We start from the raw sequence: 17,106 nt of genomic DNA on the forward strand, positions 1-17,106 counted from the left end.
TTGGAGACACTTGTAGATCATCTTTATAATCACCTAGTTACGTTGTGACGTTTGATAGCACACTAAGTGTTCCTCCAGTATCCGGGAGTTGCATAATCTAATAGTCATAGGAACATGTATAAGTCATGAAGAAAGCAATAGCAATAAACTAAACGATCATAGTGCTAAGCTAACGGGTGGGTCTTGTCCATCACATCATTCTCTAATGATGTGATCCCGTTCATCAAATGACAACTCATGCCTATGGCTAGGAAACTTAACCATCTTTGATTAACGAGCTAGTCAAGTAGAGGCACACTAGGGACACTCTATTTGTCTATGTATTCACACGTGTACTAAGTTTCCGGTTAATACAATTCTAGCATGAATAATAAACATTTATCAGGATATAAGGAAATATAAATAACAACTTTATTATTGCCTCTAGGGCATATTTCCTTCAGTATCCCACTTGCACTAGAGTCAATAATCTAGATTACATTGTAATGATTCTAACACCCATGGAGTCTTGGTGCTGATCATGTTTTGCTCGTGAGAGAGGCTTAGTCAACGGTTCTGCAACATTCAGATCCGTATGTATTTTGCAAATCTCTATGTCCCCTTCCGACACTTGATGACAGATGGAATCGAAGCGTCTCTTCATGTGCTTGGTTCTTTTGTGAAATCTGGATTCCTTCGCCAAGGCTATTGCTCCAGTATTGTCACAAAAGATTTTCATTGGACCCGATGCACTAGGTATGACACCTAGATCGGATATGAAGTCCTTCTTCCAGACTCCTTCATTTGCTGCTTCTGAAGGAGCTATGTACTCCGCTTCACACGTAGATCCCGCCACGACGCTTTGCTTAGAACTGCACCAACTGACAGCTCCATCATTCAATATAAATACATATCCGGTTTGTGACTTAGAGTCATCCGGATCAGTGTCAAAGCTTGCATCGACGTAACCATTTACGACGAGCTCTTTGTCACCTCCATAAACGAGAAACATATCCTTAGTCCTCTTCAGGTATTTCAGGATGTTCTTGACCGCTGTCTAGTGATCCACTCCTGGATTACTTTGGTACCTCCCTGCTATACTTATAGCAAGGCACACATCAGGTCTGGTACACAGCATTGCATACATGATAGAACCTATGGCTGAAGCATAGGGAATGACTTTCATTTTCTCTCTATCTTCTGCAGTGGTCGGGCATTGAGTCTGACTCAACTTCACACCTTGTAACACAAGCAAGAGCCCTTTCTTTGCTTGATCCATTTTGGACTTCTTCAAGACTTTGTCAAGGTATGTGCTTTGTGAAAGTCGAATTAAGCATCTTGATCTATCTCTATAGATCTTGATGCCCAATATGTAAGCAGCTTCACCAAGGTCTTTCATAGAAAACCTCTTATTCAAGTATCCTTTTATGCTATCTAGAAATTCTATATAATTTCCAATCAACAATATGCCATCCACATATAATATTAGAAATGCTACAGAGCTCCCACTCACTTTGTTGTAAATACAGGCTTCTCCAAAAGTCTGTATAAAACCATATGCTTTGATCACACTATCAAAACGTTTATTCCAACTCCGAGAGGCTTGCACCAGTCCATAAATGGATCGCTGGAGCTTGCACACTTTGTTAGCATCCTTTGGATCGATAAAACCTTCTGGTTGCATCATATACAACTCTTCTTCCAGAAATCCATTCAGGAATGCAGTTTTGACATCCATTTGCAAAATTTCATAATCATAAAATGCGGCAATTGCTAACATGATTCGGACGGACTTAAGCATCGCTACGGGTGAGAAAGTCTCATCGTAGTCAACTCCTTGAACTTGTCGAAAACCTTTCGCAACAAGTCGAGCTTTGTAGACAGTAACATTACCGTCTGCGTCAGTCTTCTTCTTGATGATCCATTTATTCTCTATGGCTTGCCGATCATCCGGCAAGTCAACCAAAGTCCACACTTTGTTCTCATACATAGATCCCATCTCAGATTTCATGGCCTCAAGCCATTTCGCGGAATCTGGGCTCATCATCGCTTCCTCATAGTTCGTAGGTTCGTCATGGTCAAGTAACATGACTTCCAGAATAGGATTACCGTACCACTCTGGTGCGGATCTTACTTTGGTTGACCTACGAGGTTCGGTAGTAACTTGATCTGAAGTTTCATGATCATCATCATCATTAGCTTCCTCACTAATTGGTGTAGGAATCACTAGAACTTATTTCTGTGATGAACTACTTTCCAATAAGGGAGAAGGTACAATTACCTCATCAAGTTCTACTTTCCTCCCACTCACTTCTTTCGAGAGAAACTCCTTCTCTAGAAAGGATCCATTCTTAGCAACGAATATCTTGCCTTCGGATTTGTGATAGAAGGTGTACCCAACAGTCTCCTTTGGGTATCCTATGAAGACACATTTCTCCGATTTGGGTTAGAGCTTATCAGGTTGAAGCTTTTTCACATAAGCATCACAGCCCCAAACTTTAAGAAACGACAACTTGGGTTTCTTGCCAAACCACAGTTCATAAGGTGTCGTCTCAACGGATTTAGATGGTGCCCTATTTAACATGAATGCAGCCGTCTCTAAAGCATAACCCCAAAACGATAGCGGTAAATCAGTAAGAGACATCATAGATCGCACCATATCTAATAAAGTGCGGTTACGACGTTCGGACACACCATTACGCTGTGGTGTTCCAAGTGGCGTGAGTTGTGAAACTATTCCACATTGTTTCAAATGAAGACCAAACTCGTAACTCAAATATTCACCTCCATGATCAGATCGTAGAAACTTTATTTTCTTGTTACGATGATTTTCCACTTCACTCTGAAATTCTTTGAACTTTTCAAATGTTTTAGACTTATGTTTCATCAAGTAGATATACCCATATCTGCTCAAATCATCTGTGAAGGTCAGAAAATAACGATACCCGCCGCGAGCCTCAATGCTCATCGGACCGCATACATTGGTATGTATTATTTCCAACAAGTCTGTTGCTCGCTCCATAGTTCCGGAGAACGGAGTCTTAGTCATCTTGCCCATGAGGCATGGTTTGCAAGCATCAAGTGATTCCAAAAGCCCATCAAAATGGAGTTTCTTCATGCGCTTTACACCAATATGACCCAAACGGTAGTGCCACAAATAAGTTGCACTATCATTATTAAACTTATATCTTTTGGCTTCAATACTATGAATATGTGTATCACTACTATCGAGATTCAGCAAAAATAGACCACTCATCAAGGGTGCATGACCATAAAAGATATTACTCATATAAATAGAACAACCATTATTCTCTGATTTAAATGAATAACCGTCTTGCATCAAACAAGATCCATATATAATGTTCATGCTTAACGCTGGCACCAAATAACAATTATTCAGGTCTAAAACTAATCCCGAAGGTAGATGTAGAGGTAGCGTGCCGACGGCGATCACATCGACTTTGGAACCATTTCCCACGCGCATCGTCACCTCGTCCTTAGCCAATCTTCGCTTAATCCGTAGCCCCTGTTTCAAGTTGCAAATATGAGCAACATAATCAGTATCGAATACCCAGGCACTACTGCGAGCATTAGTAAGGTACACATCAATAACATGTATATTAAATATACCTTTCACTTTGCCATCCTTCTTATCCGCCAAATACTTGGGGCAGTTCCGCTTCCAGTGACCAGTCCCTTTGAAGTAGAAGCACTCAGTCTCAGGCTTAGGTCCAGACTTAGGCTTCTTCACTTGAGCAGCAACTTGCTTGCCGTTCTTCTTGAAGTTCCCCTTCTTCCCTTTACCCTTTTTCTTGAAACTAGTGGTCTTGTTGACCATCAACACTTGATGCTCCTTCTTGATTTCTACCTTCGCAGCCTTTAGCATCGCGAAGAGCTCGGGAATAGTCTTGTTCATCCCTTGCATATTATAGTTCATCACGAAGCTTTTTTAGCTTGGTGGCAGTGATTGAAGAACTCTGTCAATGACACTATCATCAGGAAGATTAACTTCCAGTTGAGTCAAGTGGTTGTGGTACCCAGACATTCTGAGTATATGTTCATTGATAGAACTATTCTCCTCCATCTTGCAGCTATAGAACTTATTAGAGACTTCATATCTCTCAATCCGGGCATTTGCTTGAAATATTAACTTCAACTCCTGGAACATCTCATATGCTCCATAATGTTCAAAACGTCGTTGAAGTCCCGGTTCTAAGCCGTAAAGCATGGCACACTGAACTATGAAGTTGTCATCAGCTTTGCTCTGCCAGATGTTCACAACGTCCGGTGTTGCTCCTGCAGCGGGTCTTGCACCTAGCGGTGCTTCCAGGGCGTAATTCTTCTGTGCAGCAATGAGGATAATCCTCAAGTTACGGACCCAATCCGTGTAGTTGCTACCGTCATCTTTCAACTTAGCTTTCTCTAGGAACGCATTAAAATTCAAAGGAACAGTAGCACGGGCCATTGATCTACAACAACATAGACATGCAAAACACTATCAGGTACTAAGTTCATGATAAATTAAAGTTCAATTAATCATATTACTTAAGAACTCCCACTTAGATAGACATCCCTCTAACCATCTAAGTGATCACGTGATCCAAATCAACTAAACCATGTCTGATCATCACGTGAGATGAAGTAGTTTTCAATGGTGAACATCACTATGTTGATCATATCTACTATATGATTCACGCTCGACCTTTCGGTCTCAGTGTTCCGAGGCCATATCTGCATCTGCATATGCTAGGCTCGTCAAGTTTAACCCGAGTATTCTGCGTGTGCAAAACTGGCTTGCACCCATTGTATGTGAACGTAGAGCTTATCACACCCGATCATCACGTGGTGTCTCGGCACGACGAACTGTAGCAACGGTGCATACTCAGGGAGGACACTTGTACCTTGAAATTTAGTGAGAGATCATCTTATAATGCTACCGCCGAACTAAGCAAAATAAGATGCATAAAGGATAAACATCACATGCAATCAAAATATGTGACATGATATGGCCATCATCATCTTGTGCTCATGATCTCCATCACCGAAGCATCATCATGATCTCCATTGTCACCGGCGCGACACCTTGATCTCCATCGTAGTATCGTTGTCGTCTCGCCAACTATTGTTTCTACGACTATCGCTACCGCTTAGTGATAAAGCAAAAACAATTACATGGCGATTGCATTGTATACAATAAAGCGACAACCATATGGCTCCCGCCAGTTGCCGATAACTCTGTTACAAAACATGATCATCTCATACAACAATTTATATATCATCACGTCTTGACCATATCACATCACAACATGCCCTGCAAAAACAAGTTAGACGTCCTCTACTTTGTTGTTGCAAGTTTTACGTGCCTGCTACGGGCTTAGCAAGAACCATTCTTACCTACGCATCAAAACCACAACGATTTTTCGTCAAGTGTGCTGTTTTAACCTTCAACAAGGACCGGGCGTAGTCACACTCGATTCAACTAAAGCTGGAGAAACAGACACCCACTAGCCACGTGTGTGCGAAGCACGTCGGTAGAACCAGTCTCATGAACGCGGTCATGTAATGTTGGTCTGGGCCGCTTCATCCAACAATACCGCCGAATCAAAGTATGACATGCTGGTAAGCAGTATGACTATTATTGCCCACAACTCTTTGTGTTCTACTCGTGCATATAACATCTACGCATAGACCTGGCTCGGATGCCACTGTTGGGGAACATAGTATTTCAAAAAATTTGCCTACGATCATGCAAGATCTATCTAGGAGAAGCATAGCAACGAGCGGGGAGAGTGTGTCCACGTATCCTCGTAGACCGAAAGTTGAAGCGTTAAGTAACGCGGTTGATATAGTCGAACGTCTTCGCGATCGAACCGATCAAGTACCTAACGCACGACACCTCCGCGATCTGCACACGTTCAGCTCGGTGACGTCCCTCGAACTCTAGATCCAGCTGAGGCCGAGCGAGAGTTCCGTCAGCACGATGGCGTGGTGACGGTGATGATGAAGTTACCGGCGCAGGGCTTCGCCTAAGCAATACGAAAATATGACCGAGGTGGAAAATTGTGGAGGGGGGCACCGCATACGGCTAAAGATCAACTTGTGTGTCTATGGGGTGCCCCCTCCCCCGTATATAAAGGAGGGGAGGAGGGGGCCGGCTGGCCACAAGGGGCGCGCCCAAGGGGGGGGGAATCCTACTCCAAGTAGGAGTAGGTTCCCCCCTTTCCTAGTCCAACTAGGAGAAGAAGGAAGGAGAGGGAGAGGGAGAGGGAAAGAGGGGCCGCGCTGATACGTCTCCAACGTATCTATAATTGATTGCTCCATGCTATATTATCTACTGTTTTGGACATTATTGGGGTTTATTATTCACTTTTATATTACTTTTGGGACTAACCTATTAACCGGAGGCCCAGCCCAGAATTGCTGTTTTTTGCCTATTTCAGAGTTTCGCAGAAAAGGAATATCAAACGGAGTCCAAACGGAATGAAACCTTCGGGAACGTGATTTTCAGAGCAAATATTATCCAGGAGACTTGGACCCTACGTCAAAAAACAAAAGAGGAGGCCACGAGGTAGGGGGCGCGCCCTCCACCCTCGTGGGCCCCCTGTTGCTCCACCGACGTACTCATTCCTCCTATATATACCTACGTACCCCCAAACAATCAGATACGGAGCCAAAAACCTAATTCCACCGCCGCCACCTTCTGTACCCACGAGATCCCATCTTGGGGCCTGTTCCGGAGCTCCGCCGGAAGGGAATCAATCACGGAGGGCTTCTACCTCAACACCATAGCCCTTCCGATGAAGTGTGAGTAGTTTACTTCAGACCTTCGGGTCCATAGTTATTAGCTAGATGGCTTCTTCTCTCTTTTTGGATCTCAATACAATGTTCCCCCCTCTCTCGTGGAGATCTATTCGATGTAATCTTCTTTTGCGGTGTGTTTGTTGAGACCGATGAATTGTGGGTTTATGATCAAGATTATCTATGAACAATATTTGAATCTTCTCTGAATTCTTTTATGTATGATTGGTTATCTTTGCAAGTCTCTTCGAATTATCAGTTTGGTTTGGCCTACTAGATTGATCTTTCTTGCAATGGGAGAAGTGCTTAGCTTTGGGTTCAATCTTGCGGTGTCCTTTCCCAGTGACAGTAGGGGCAGCAAGGCACGTATTGTATTGTTTCCATCGAGGATAACACGATGTTTTTTTATCATATTGCATGAATTTATCCCTCTACATCATGTCATCTTGCTTAAAGCGTTACTCCGTTTTTATGAACTTAATACTCTAGATGCATGCTGGATAGCGATCGATGAGTGGAGTAATAGTAGTAGATGCAGGCAGGAGTCGGTCTACTTGTCTCGGACGTGATGCCTATAAACATGATCATTGTTTGAAATATGCCCTAGAGGCAATAATAAAATGGTTATTATTGTATTTCCTTGTTCATGATAATTGTCTATTGTTCATGCTATAATTGTATTAACTGGAAACCGTAATACATGTGTGAATACATAGACCACAACATGTCCCTAGTAAGCCTCTAGTTGACTAGCTTGTTGATCAATAGATGGTTATGGTTGCCTGACCATGGACATTGGATGTCATTGATAATGGGATCACATCATTAGGAGAATGATGTGATGGACAAGACCCAATCCTAAGCATAGCACAAGATCGTGTAGTTCGTTTGCTAGAGCTTTTCTAATGTCAAGTATCATTTCCTTAGACCATGAGATTGTGCAACTCCCGGATACCGTAGGAGTGCTTTGGGTGTATCAAACGTCACAACGTAACTGGGTGACTATAAAGGTGCACTACAGGTATCTCCAAAAGTGTCTGTTGGGTTGGCACGAATCGAGACTGGGATTTGTCACTCCGTATGACGGAGAGGTATCTCTGGGCCCACTCGGTAATGCATCATCATAATGAGCTCAATGTGACTAATGAGTTAGCCACGGGATCATGCGTTACGAAACGAGTAAAGAGACTTGCCGGTAACAAGATTGAATGAGGTATTGGGATACCCACGAACGGATCTCGGGCAAGTAACGTACCGATAGACAAAGGGAATTGTATACGGGATTGATTGAATCCCCGACATCATGGTTCATCCGATGAGATCATCGTGGAACATGTGGGAGCCAACATGGGTATCCAGATCCCGCTATTGGTTATTGGCCGGAGAACGTCTCGGTCATGTCTGCATGGTTCCCGAACCCGTAGGGTCTACACACTTAAGGTTCGGTGACGCTAGAGTTGTTATGGGAAATAGTATGTGGTTACCGAAGGTTGTTCGGAGTCCCGGATGAGATCCCGGATGTGACGAGGAACTTCGGAGTGGTCCGGAGGTGAAGATCGATATATTGGACGAAGGGTATTGGAGTCCGGAATTGTTCTGGGAGTACCGGGTGACGACCAGCGTGACCGAAAGGTGTTTCGGAGGACCCGGCAAGCATTGGGGGGCCTTATGGGCCAAGGGGAGGGGGCACATCAGCCCACTAAGGGGCTGTGCACCCCTCCCACCCCATCTCACGTAACGTGGAGAGGTGGGTGTGCCTCCCCTAGGGCAGCCACCTCTCCCGGCTTGGGGGGCAAGTTTCCCAGGGGTGGGGGCGCCCAAACCCATCTAGGGTTTCCCCTGTGGCCGCCGCCCCTCCCCTAGGGCGCCTCCTCCACCCCCTTCCCCCTATATATAGTGAGGGAGAGAGAGGGCAGCCGCACCCCTTGCCTGGCGCAGCCCTCTCCTCCTCCAACACCTCCTCCTCCTCCGTAGTGCTTAGCGAAGCTCTGCCGGAGAACCACGAGCTCCATCGCCACCACGCCGTCGTGCTGCTGGAGTTCTCCCTCAACTTATCCTCTCCCCTTGCTGGATCAAGAAGGAGGAGACGTCCCCGGGCTGTACGTGTGTTGAATGCGGAGGCGCCGTCCGTTTGGCGCTAGATCGGATCTTCTGCGTTTTGAATCGCCGCGAGTACGACTCCATCAACCGCGTTCTTGTAACGCTTCCGCTTAGCGATCTTCAAGGGTATGAAGATGCACTCCCTCTCTCTCATTGCTAGCATCTCCTATATTGATCTTGGTGACACGTAGGAAAATTTTGAATTATTGCTACGTTCCCCAACAGTGGCATCATGAGCTAGGTCTATGCGTAGATTCTATGCACGAGTAGAACACAAAGTATTTGTGGGCGATGATTTGTTCAATTTTCTTACCGTTACTAGTCTTATCTTGATTCGGCGGCATTGTGGGATGAAGCGGCCTGGACCGACCTTACACGTACTCTTACGTGAGACAGGTTCCACCGACTGACATGCACTTGATGCATAAGGTGGCTAGCGGGTGTCTGTCTCTCCCACTTTAGTCGGATCGGATTCGATGAAGAGGGTCCTTATGAAGGGTAAATAGCAATTGGCATATCACCGTTGTGGCTTTTGCGTAGGTAAGAAACGTTCTTGCTAGAAACCCATAGCAGCCACGTAAAACATGCAACAACAATTAGAGGACGTCTAACTTGTTTTTGCAGGGTATGCTATGTGATGTGATATGGCCAAAAGGATGTGATGAATTATATATATGTGATGTATGAGATTGATCATGTTCTTGTAATAGGAATCACGACTTGCATGTCGATGAGTATGACAACCGGCAGGAGCCATAGGAGTTGTCTTAATTTATTGTATGACCTGCGTGTCAATGAAAAACGCCATGTAATTACTTAACTTTATTGCTAACCGTTAGCCATAGTAGTAGGAGTAATAGTTGGCGAGACAACTTCATGAAGACACGATGATGGAGATCATGGTGTCATGCCGGTGACAAAGGTGATCATGCCGCGCCTCGAAGATGGAGATCAAAAGGCGCAAGATGATAATGGCCATATCATGTCACTTTATGATTTGCATGTGATGTTTGTCATGTTCACATCTTATTTGCTTAGAACGACGGTAGCATAAATAAGATGATCCCTCACTAAAATTTCAAGAGATGTGTTCCCCCTAACTGTGCACCGTTGCGAAGGTTCGTTGTTTCGAAGCACCACGTGATGATCGGGTGTGATAGATTCTAACGTTCACATACAACGAGTGTAAGCCAGATTTACACATGCGAAACACTTAGGTTGACTTGACGAGCCTAGCATGTACAGACATGGCCTCGGAACACAAGAGACCGAAAGGTCGAACATGAGTCGTATAGTAGATACGATCAGCATGAAGATGTTCACTGATGATGACTAGTCCGTCTCACGTGATGATCGGACACGGCCTAGTTGACTCGGATCATGTATCACTTAGATGACTAGAGGGATGTCTATCTAAGTGGGAGTTCATTAAATAATCATATGAACTTATCATGAACATAGTCAAAAGGTCTTTGCAAATTATGTCATAGCTTACGCTTTAGTTCTACTGTTTAAGATATGTTCCTAGAGAAAATTTAGTTGGAAGTTGACAGTAGCAATTATGCGGACTGGGTCCGTATACTGAGGATTGTCCTCATTGCTGCACAGAAGGCTTATGTCCTTAATGCACCGCTCGGTGTGCTGAACCTCGAGCGTCGTCTGTGGATGTTGCGAACATCTGACATACACGTTTTGATGACTACGTGATAGTTCAGTGCGTAATGCTAACGGTTTAGAATTGAGGCGCCAAAGACGTTTTTGAAACGTCGCAGAACAAATGAGATGTTCCAAAGACTGAAATTGGGATTTCAGACTAGTGCCCACGTCAAGAGGTATGAGATCTCTGACAAGTTTCTTAAGCCTGCAAACTAAGGGAGAAAAGCTCAATCGTTGAGCATGTGCTCAGATTTTCTGAGTACTACAATCGCTTGAATCGAGTGGGAGTTAATCTTCCAGATGAGATAGTGATGGTTCTCCATAGTCACTGCCACCAAGCTATTAGAGCTTCGTGATGAACTATAACATATCAGGGATAGACATGATGACCCTTGAGCAATTCACGATGTTTGACACCGGGAAAGTAGAAATCAAGTAGGAGCATCAATTGTTGATGGTTAGTAAAACCACTAGTTTCAAGAAGGGCAAGGGAAAGAAGGGATACTTCATGAAACGACAAATCAATTGCTGCTCTAGTGAAGAAACCCAAGGTTGAACCCAAACCCGAGACTAAGTGCTTCTGTAATGAGGGGAACGGTCACTGAAGCAGAACTACCCTAGATACTTGGTAGATGAGAAGGCAGGCAAGGTCGATAGAAGTATATTGGATATACATTATATTAATGTGTACTTTACTAGTACTCCTAGTAGCACGAGGGTATTAGATACCGGTTCGGTTGCTAAGTGTTGGTAACTCGAAATAAAAGGCTACGGAATAAACGGAGACTAGCTAAAGGTGAGATGACGATATGTGTTGGAAGTGTTTCCAAGGTTGATGTAATCAAACATCGTACGCTCCCTCTACCATCGGGATTGGTATTAAACCTAAATAATTGTTATTTGGTGTTTGCGTTGAGCATAGACATGATTGGATTATGTTTATCGCAATACAGTTATTCATTTAAGGAGAATAATGGTTACTCTGTTTATTTGAATAATACCTTCAATGGTCTTGCACCTAAAATGAATGGTTTATTGAATCTCGATCATAGTGATACACATGTTCATGTCAAAAGATACAAGATAGTAATGATAGTACCACATACTTGTGGCATTGCCATTTGAGTCATATTGGTATAAAACGCATGAAGAAGCTCCATGTTGATGGATCTTTGGACTCACTCGTTTTTGAAAAGATTGAGACATGCGAACCATGTCTATTGGTAGATATGCATGAAGAAACTCCATACAGATGGATCGTTTGGACTCACTTGATTTTGAATCACTTGAGACATGCAAATCATACCACATGGGCAAGATGACTGAAAGGCCTCATTTTCAGTAAGATGGAACAAGAAAGCAACTTGTTGGAAGTAATACATTTTGATGTGTGCAGTCCAATGAGTGCCGAGGCACGCAGTGGATATCGTTATGTTCTTACTTCACAGATGATTTGAGTAGATGCTGAGTATATTTACTTTATGAAACACAAGTCTAAATTATTGAAAGGTTTAAGTAATTTAAGAGTGAAGTTGAAGATCGCCGTGACAAGAGGATAAAATGTCTATGATATGATCATAGAGATGAATATCTGAGTTACGAGTTTGGCACACAATTAAGACAATGTGGAAATTGTTTCACAACTAATACCGCCTGGAACACCATAGTGTGATGGTGTGTCCGAACATCATAACTGCACCCTATTGGATATGGTGCATACCATGATGTCTCTTATCGAATTACCACTATCCTTTACGGGTTAGGCATTATAGACAACCGCATTCACTTTAAATAGGGCACCACGCAATTCCGTTGAGACGACACCGTATGAACTATGGTTTAGAGAAACCTAAGTTGTCGTTTGACGCTTATGTGAAAAAGTTTCAGGCTGATAAGCTCGAACCCAAAGCGGATAAATGCATCTTCATAGAATACCCAAAACAGTTGGGTATACCTCCTATTTCAGATCCGGAAGCAAAAGTGGTTGTTTCTAGAAATGGGTCCTTTCTCGAGGAAAAGTTTCTCTCGAAAGAATTGAGTGGGAGGATGGTGGAGACTTGATGAGGTTATTGCACCGTCACTTCAACTAGTGTGTGGCAGGGCACAGGAAGTTGTTCCTGTGGCACCTACACCAATTGAAGTGGAAGCTTATGATAGTGATCATGAAACTTCAGATCAAGTCACTACCAAACCTCGTAGGTCGACAAGGATGCGTACTACTTCAGAGTGGTACGTAATCCTGTCCTGGAAGTCATGTTGCTAGACAACAATGAACCTACAAGCTATGGAGAAGCGATGGTGGGCCCAGATTCCGACGAATGGCTCAAGGCTATAAAATCCGAGAGAGGATCCATGTATAAAAACAAAGTATGGACTTTGGAGGAACTACTTGATGGTCGTAAGGCTGTTGGGTGCAGATGGATTTTAAAAGGAAGACGGACAATGATGGTAAGTGTCACCATTAAGAAAGCTCGACTTGTCGTTAAGATGTTTTCCGACAAGTTCAAGGAGTTGACTGCGATGAGACTTTCTCACTCGTAGCGATGATAAGAGTCTGTTGGAATTATATTAGCAGTTACTGCATTATTTATGAAATCTTGCAGATAGGATGTCAAAAACCATTGTTTCCTCGACGCTTTTCTTGAGGAAAGGTTGTATGTGATACAACCAGAAGGTTTTGTCAATCCTGAAAGATGCTAACAAGTATGCAAAGCTCCAGCAATCCTTCTAAGGACTGGAGTAAGCATCTCGGAGTTGGAATGTACGCTTTGATGAGATGATCAAAGATTTTGGGTTTTTACAAAGTTTATGAGAAACTTGTACTTCCAAAGAAGTGAGTGGGAGCACTATAGAATTTTTTGATGAGTATATGTTGTTAACATATTGTTGATCAGAAATGATGTAGAATTTTTGGAAAGCATACAGGGTTATTTGAAAAGTGTTTTTCAATGGAAAACCTGGATTAAGCTACTTGAACATTGAGCACGAAGATCTATAAGGATAGATCAAAAACGCTTTATAGTACTTTCAAATGAATACATACCGTGACAAGATTTTGAAGGAGTTCAAAATAGATCAGCAAAGAAGGAGTTCTTGGCTGTGTTACAAGGTGTGAGTATTGAGTAAGACTCAAAACATGACCACGACAGAAGAGAGAGAAACGACGAAGGTCGTTCCCTATGCTTTAGACGTAGGCTCTACAGTATGCTATGTTGTGTACCGCACCTGAAGTGTGCCTTGCCATGAGTCAGTCAAGGGGTACAAGAGTGATCCAGGAATGGATCACATGACAGCGGTCAAACTTATCCTTAGTAACTAGTGGACTAAGGAATTTTCTCGATTATGGAGGTGGTAAAAGAGTTCGTCGTAAAGGGTTACGTCGATGCAAACTTTGACACTAATCCGGATGACTCTGAGTAGTAAACCGGATTCGTATAGTAGAGCAGTTATTTGGAATAGCTCCAAGTAGCGCGTGGTAGCTGCATCTACAAGATGACATAGAGATTTGTAAAGCACACATGGATCTGAAAGGTTCAGACCCGTTGACTAATAACCTCTCTCACAAGCGAGATATGAAAAAACCCCATGGGTGTTGGATTCATTACAATCACATAGTGATGTGAACTAGATTATTGACTCTAGTGCAAGTGGGAGACTGTTGGAAATATGCCCTAGAGGCAATACTAAAATGGTTATTATTGTATTTCCTTGTTCATGATAATTGTCTATTGTTCATGCTATAATTGTATTAACTGGAAACCGTAATACATGTGTGAATACATAGACCACAACATGTCCCTAGTAAGCCTCTAGTTGACTAGCTTGTTGATCAATAGATGGTTATGGTTTCCTGACCATGGACATTGGATGCCATTGATAATGGGATCACATCATTAGGAGAATGATGTGATGGACAAGACCCAATCCCAAGCATAGCACAAGATCGTGTAGTTCATTTGCTAGAGCTTTTCTAATGTCAAGTATCATTTCCTTTGACCATGAGATTGTGCAACTCCCGGATACCGTAGGAGTGCTTTGGGTGTATCAAACGTCACAACGTAACTGGGTGACTATAAAGGTGCACTACAGGTATCTCCGAAAGTGTCTGTTGGGTTGGCATGAATCGAGACTGGGATTTGTCACTCCGTATGACGGAGAGGTATCTCTGGGCCCACTCGGTAATGCATCATCATAATGAGCTCAATGTGACTAATGAGTTAGCCACGGGATCATGCGTTACGAAACGAGTAAAGAGACTTGCCGGTAACGAGATTGAATGAGGTATTGGGATACCCACGAACGAATCTCGGGCAAGTAACGTACCGATAGACAAAGGGAATTGTATACGGGATTGATTGAATCTCTGACATCGTGGTTCATCCGATGAGATCATCGTGGAACATGTGGGAGCCAACATGGGTATCCAGATCCCGCTATTGGTTATTGGCCGGAGAACGTCTCGGTCATGTCTGCATGGTTCCCGAACCCGTAGGGTCTACACACTTAAGGTTCGGTGACGCTAGAGTTGTTATGGGAAATCGTATGTGGTTACCGAAGGTTGTTTGGAGTCCCGGATGAGATCCCGGACGTGACGAGGAACTTCGGAGTGGTCCGGAGGTGAAGATCGATATATTGGACGGAGGGTATTGGAGTCCGGAATTGTTCTGGGAGTACCGGGTGACGACCAGCGTGACCGAAAGGTGTTTCGGAGGCCCCGGCAAGCATTGGGGGGCCTTATGGGCCAAGGGGAGGGGGCACATCAGCCAACTAAGGGGCTGTGCACCCCTCCCACCCCATCTCACGTAACGTGGAGAGGTGGGTGCGCCTCCCCTAGGGCAGCCACCCCTCCCGGGTTGGGGGGCAAGTTTCCCAGGGGTGGGGGCGCCCAAACCCATCTAGGGTTTCCCCTGTGGCCGCCGCCCCTCCCCTAGGGCGCCTCCTCCACCCCCTTCCCCCTATATATAGTGAGGGAGAGAGAGGGCAGCCGCACCCCTGGCTTGGCTTAGCCCTCTCCTCCTCCAACTCCTCCTCCTCCGTAGTGCTTAGCGAAGCTCTGCCGGAGAACCACGAGCTCCATCGCCACCACGCCGTCGTGCTGCTGGAGTTCTCCATCAACTTCTCCTCTCCCCTTGCTGGATCAAGAAGGAGGAGACGTCCCCGGGCTGTACGTGTGTTGAATGCGGAGGCGCCGTCCGTTCGGCGCTAGATCGGATCTTCTGCGATTTGAATCGTCGCGAGTACGACTCCATCAACCGCGTTCTTGTAACGCTTCCGCTTAGCGATCTTCAAGGGTATGAAGATGCACTCCCTCTCTCTCATTGCTAGCATCTCCTATATTGATCTTGGTGACATGTAGGAAAATTTTGAATTATTGCTACGTTCCCCAACAATCATACCTAGATATTCTCATAACTATGCTCAATTCTGTCAATTGCTCAACAATAATTTGTTCACCCACTGTAGAATACTTATGCTCTTGAGAGAAGCCACTAGTGAAACCTATGGCCCCCGGGTCTATCTTCATCATATTAATCTTCCAACACTTAGTTATTTCCTTTGCTTTTTTACTTTGCTTTTATTTTACTTTGCATCTTTATCACAAAAATACCAAAAATATTATCCTATCATATCTATCAGATCTCACTCTCGTAAGTGGCCGTGTAGGGATTGACAACCCCTTATCGCATTGGTTGAGAGGATTTATTTGTTTTGTGTAGGTGCGAGGGACTCGCGCGTAGCCTCCTACTGGATTGATACCTTGGTTCTCAAAAACTGAGGGAAATACTTACGCTACTTTGCTGCATCACCCTTTCCTCTTCAAGGGAAAACCAACGCAGTGCTCAAGAGGTAGAAAGAAGGATTTCTGGCGCCGTTGCCGGGGAGGTCTACACAAAAGTCAACATACCAAGTACCCATCACAATCCCTTATCTCCCGCATTACATTATTTGCCATTTGCCTCTCGTTTTCCTCTCCCCCACTTCACCCTTGCCGTTTTGTTCGCCCTCTCTTTTTCGTTCGCCTCTTTTTCGTTTGCTTGTCGTTATGGCTAGTCCTCTATCTTCTCCGTTGTCTCCCGAGAATGAAGTTCTAAATTTTAAGCAAAGGGAGGGAGAAAATCTAAAAGATGCTTGGTATAGAATTTGCAATGCTCAAAATAGATCTACCAGGAAGCAATCTACTTCCGTTCTTCTTCGCAATTTTTATGTAGGTGCTAATCCTTGGTATAGATATAGCCTTGATACCATTACCGGAGGGAATTTCTTGGGTAGCCATACTTTTGATTCTTATAATGCTTTGATAGATTTGTTTGGCTCACCACCTCTTTTGGTTAATGGAACTATGTTAACATTGGAGCATGTAATGCAAAGGCTTGAAATTATTGAAAATAAGGTTGCTACCGTAGAGTTAATTGAAAATTTGGATAAAAAGATACACAACTGAATCACTCAATATGGATCTAAAGTAGGAGTCACCTTGAAAAATATTAAAGAGAAGGAACCCATAATTAATGAGAAAATAAATCAGGATTCCACTAGGATCGATAAACTTGAGGATATCATTACCAACTTGGG

Source organism: Aegilops tauschii, chromosome 5 (assembly GCF_002575655.3).
Source record: "Aegilops tauschii subsp. strangulata cultivar AL8/78 chromosome 5, Aet v6.0, whole genome shotgun sequence".
NCBI classification, from domain to species: Eukaryota; Viridiplantae; Streptophyta; class Magnoliopsida; order Poales; family Poaceae; genus Aegilops; species Aegilops tauschii.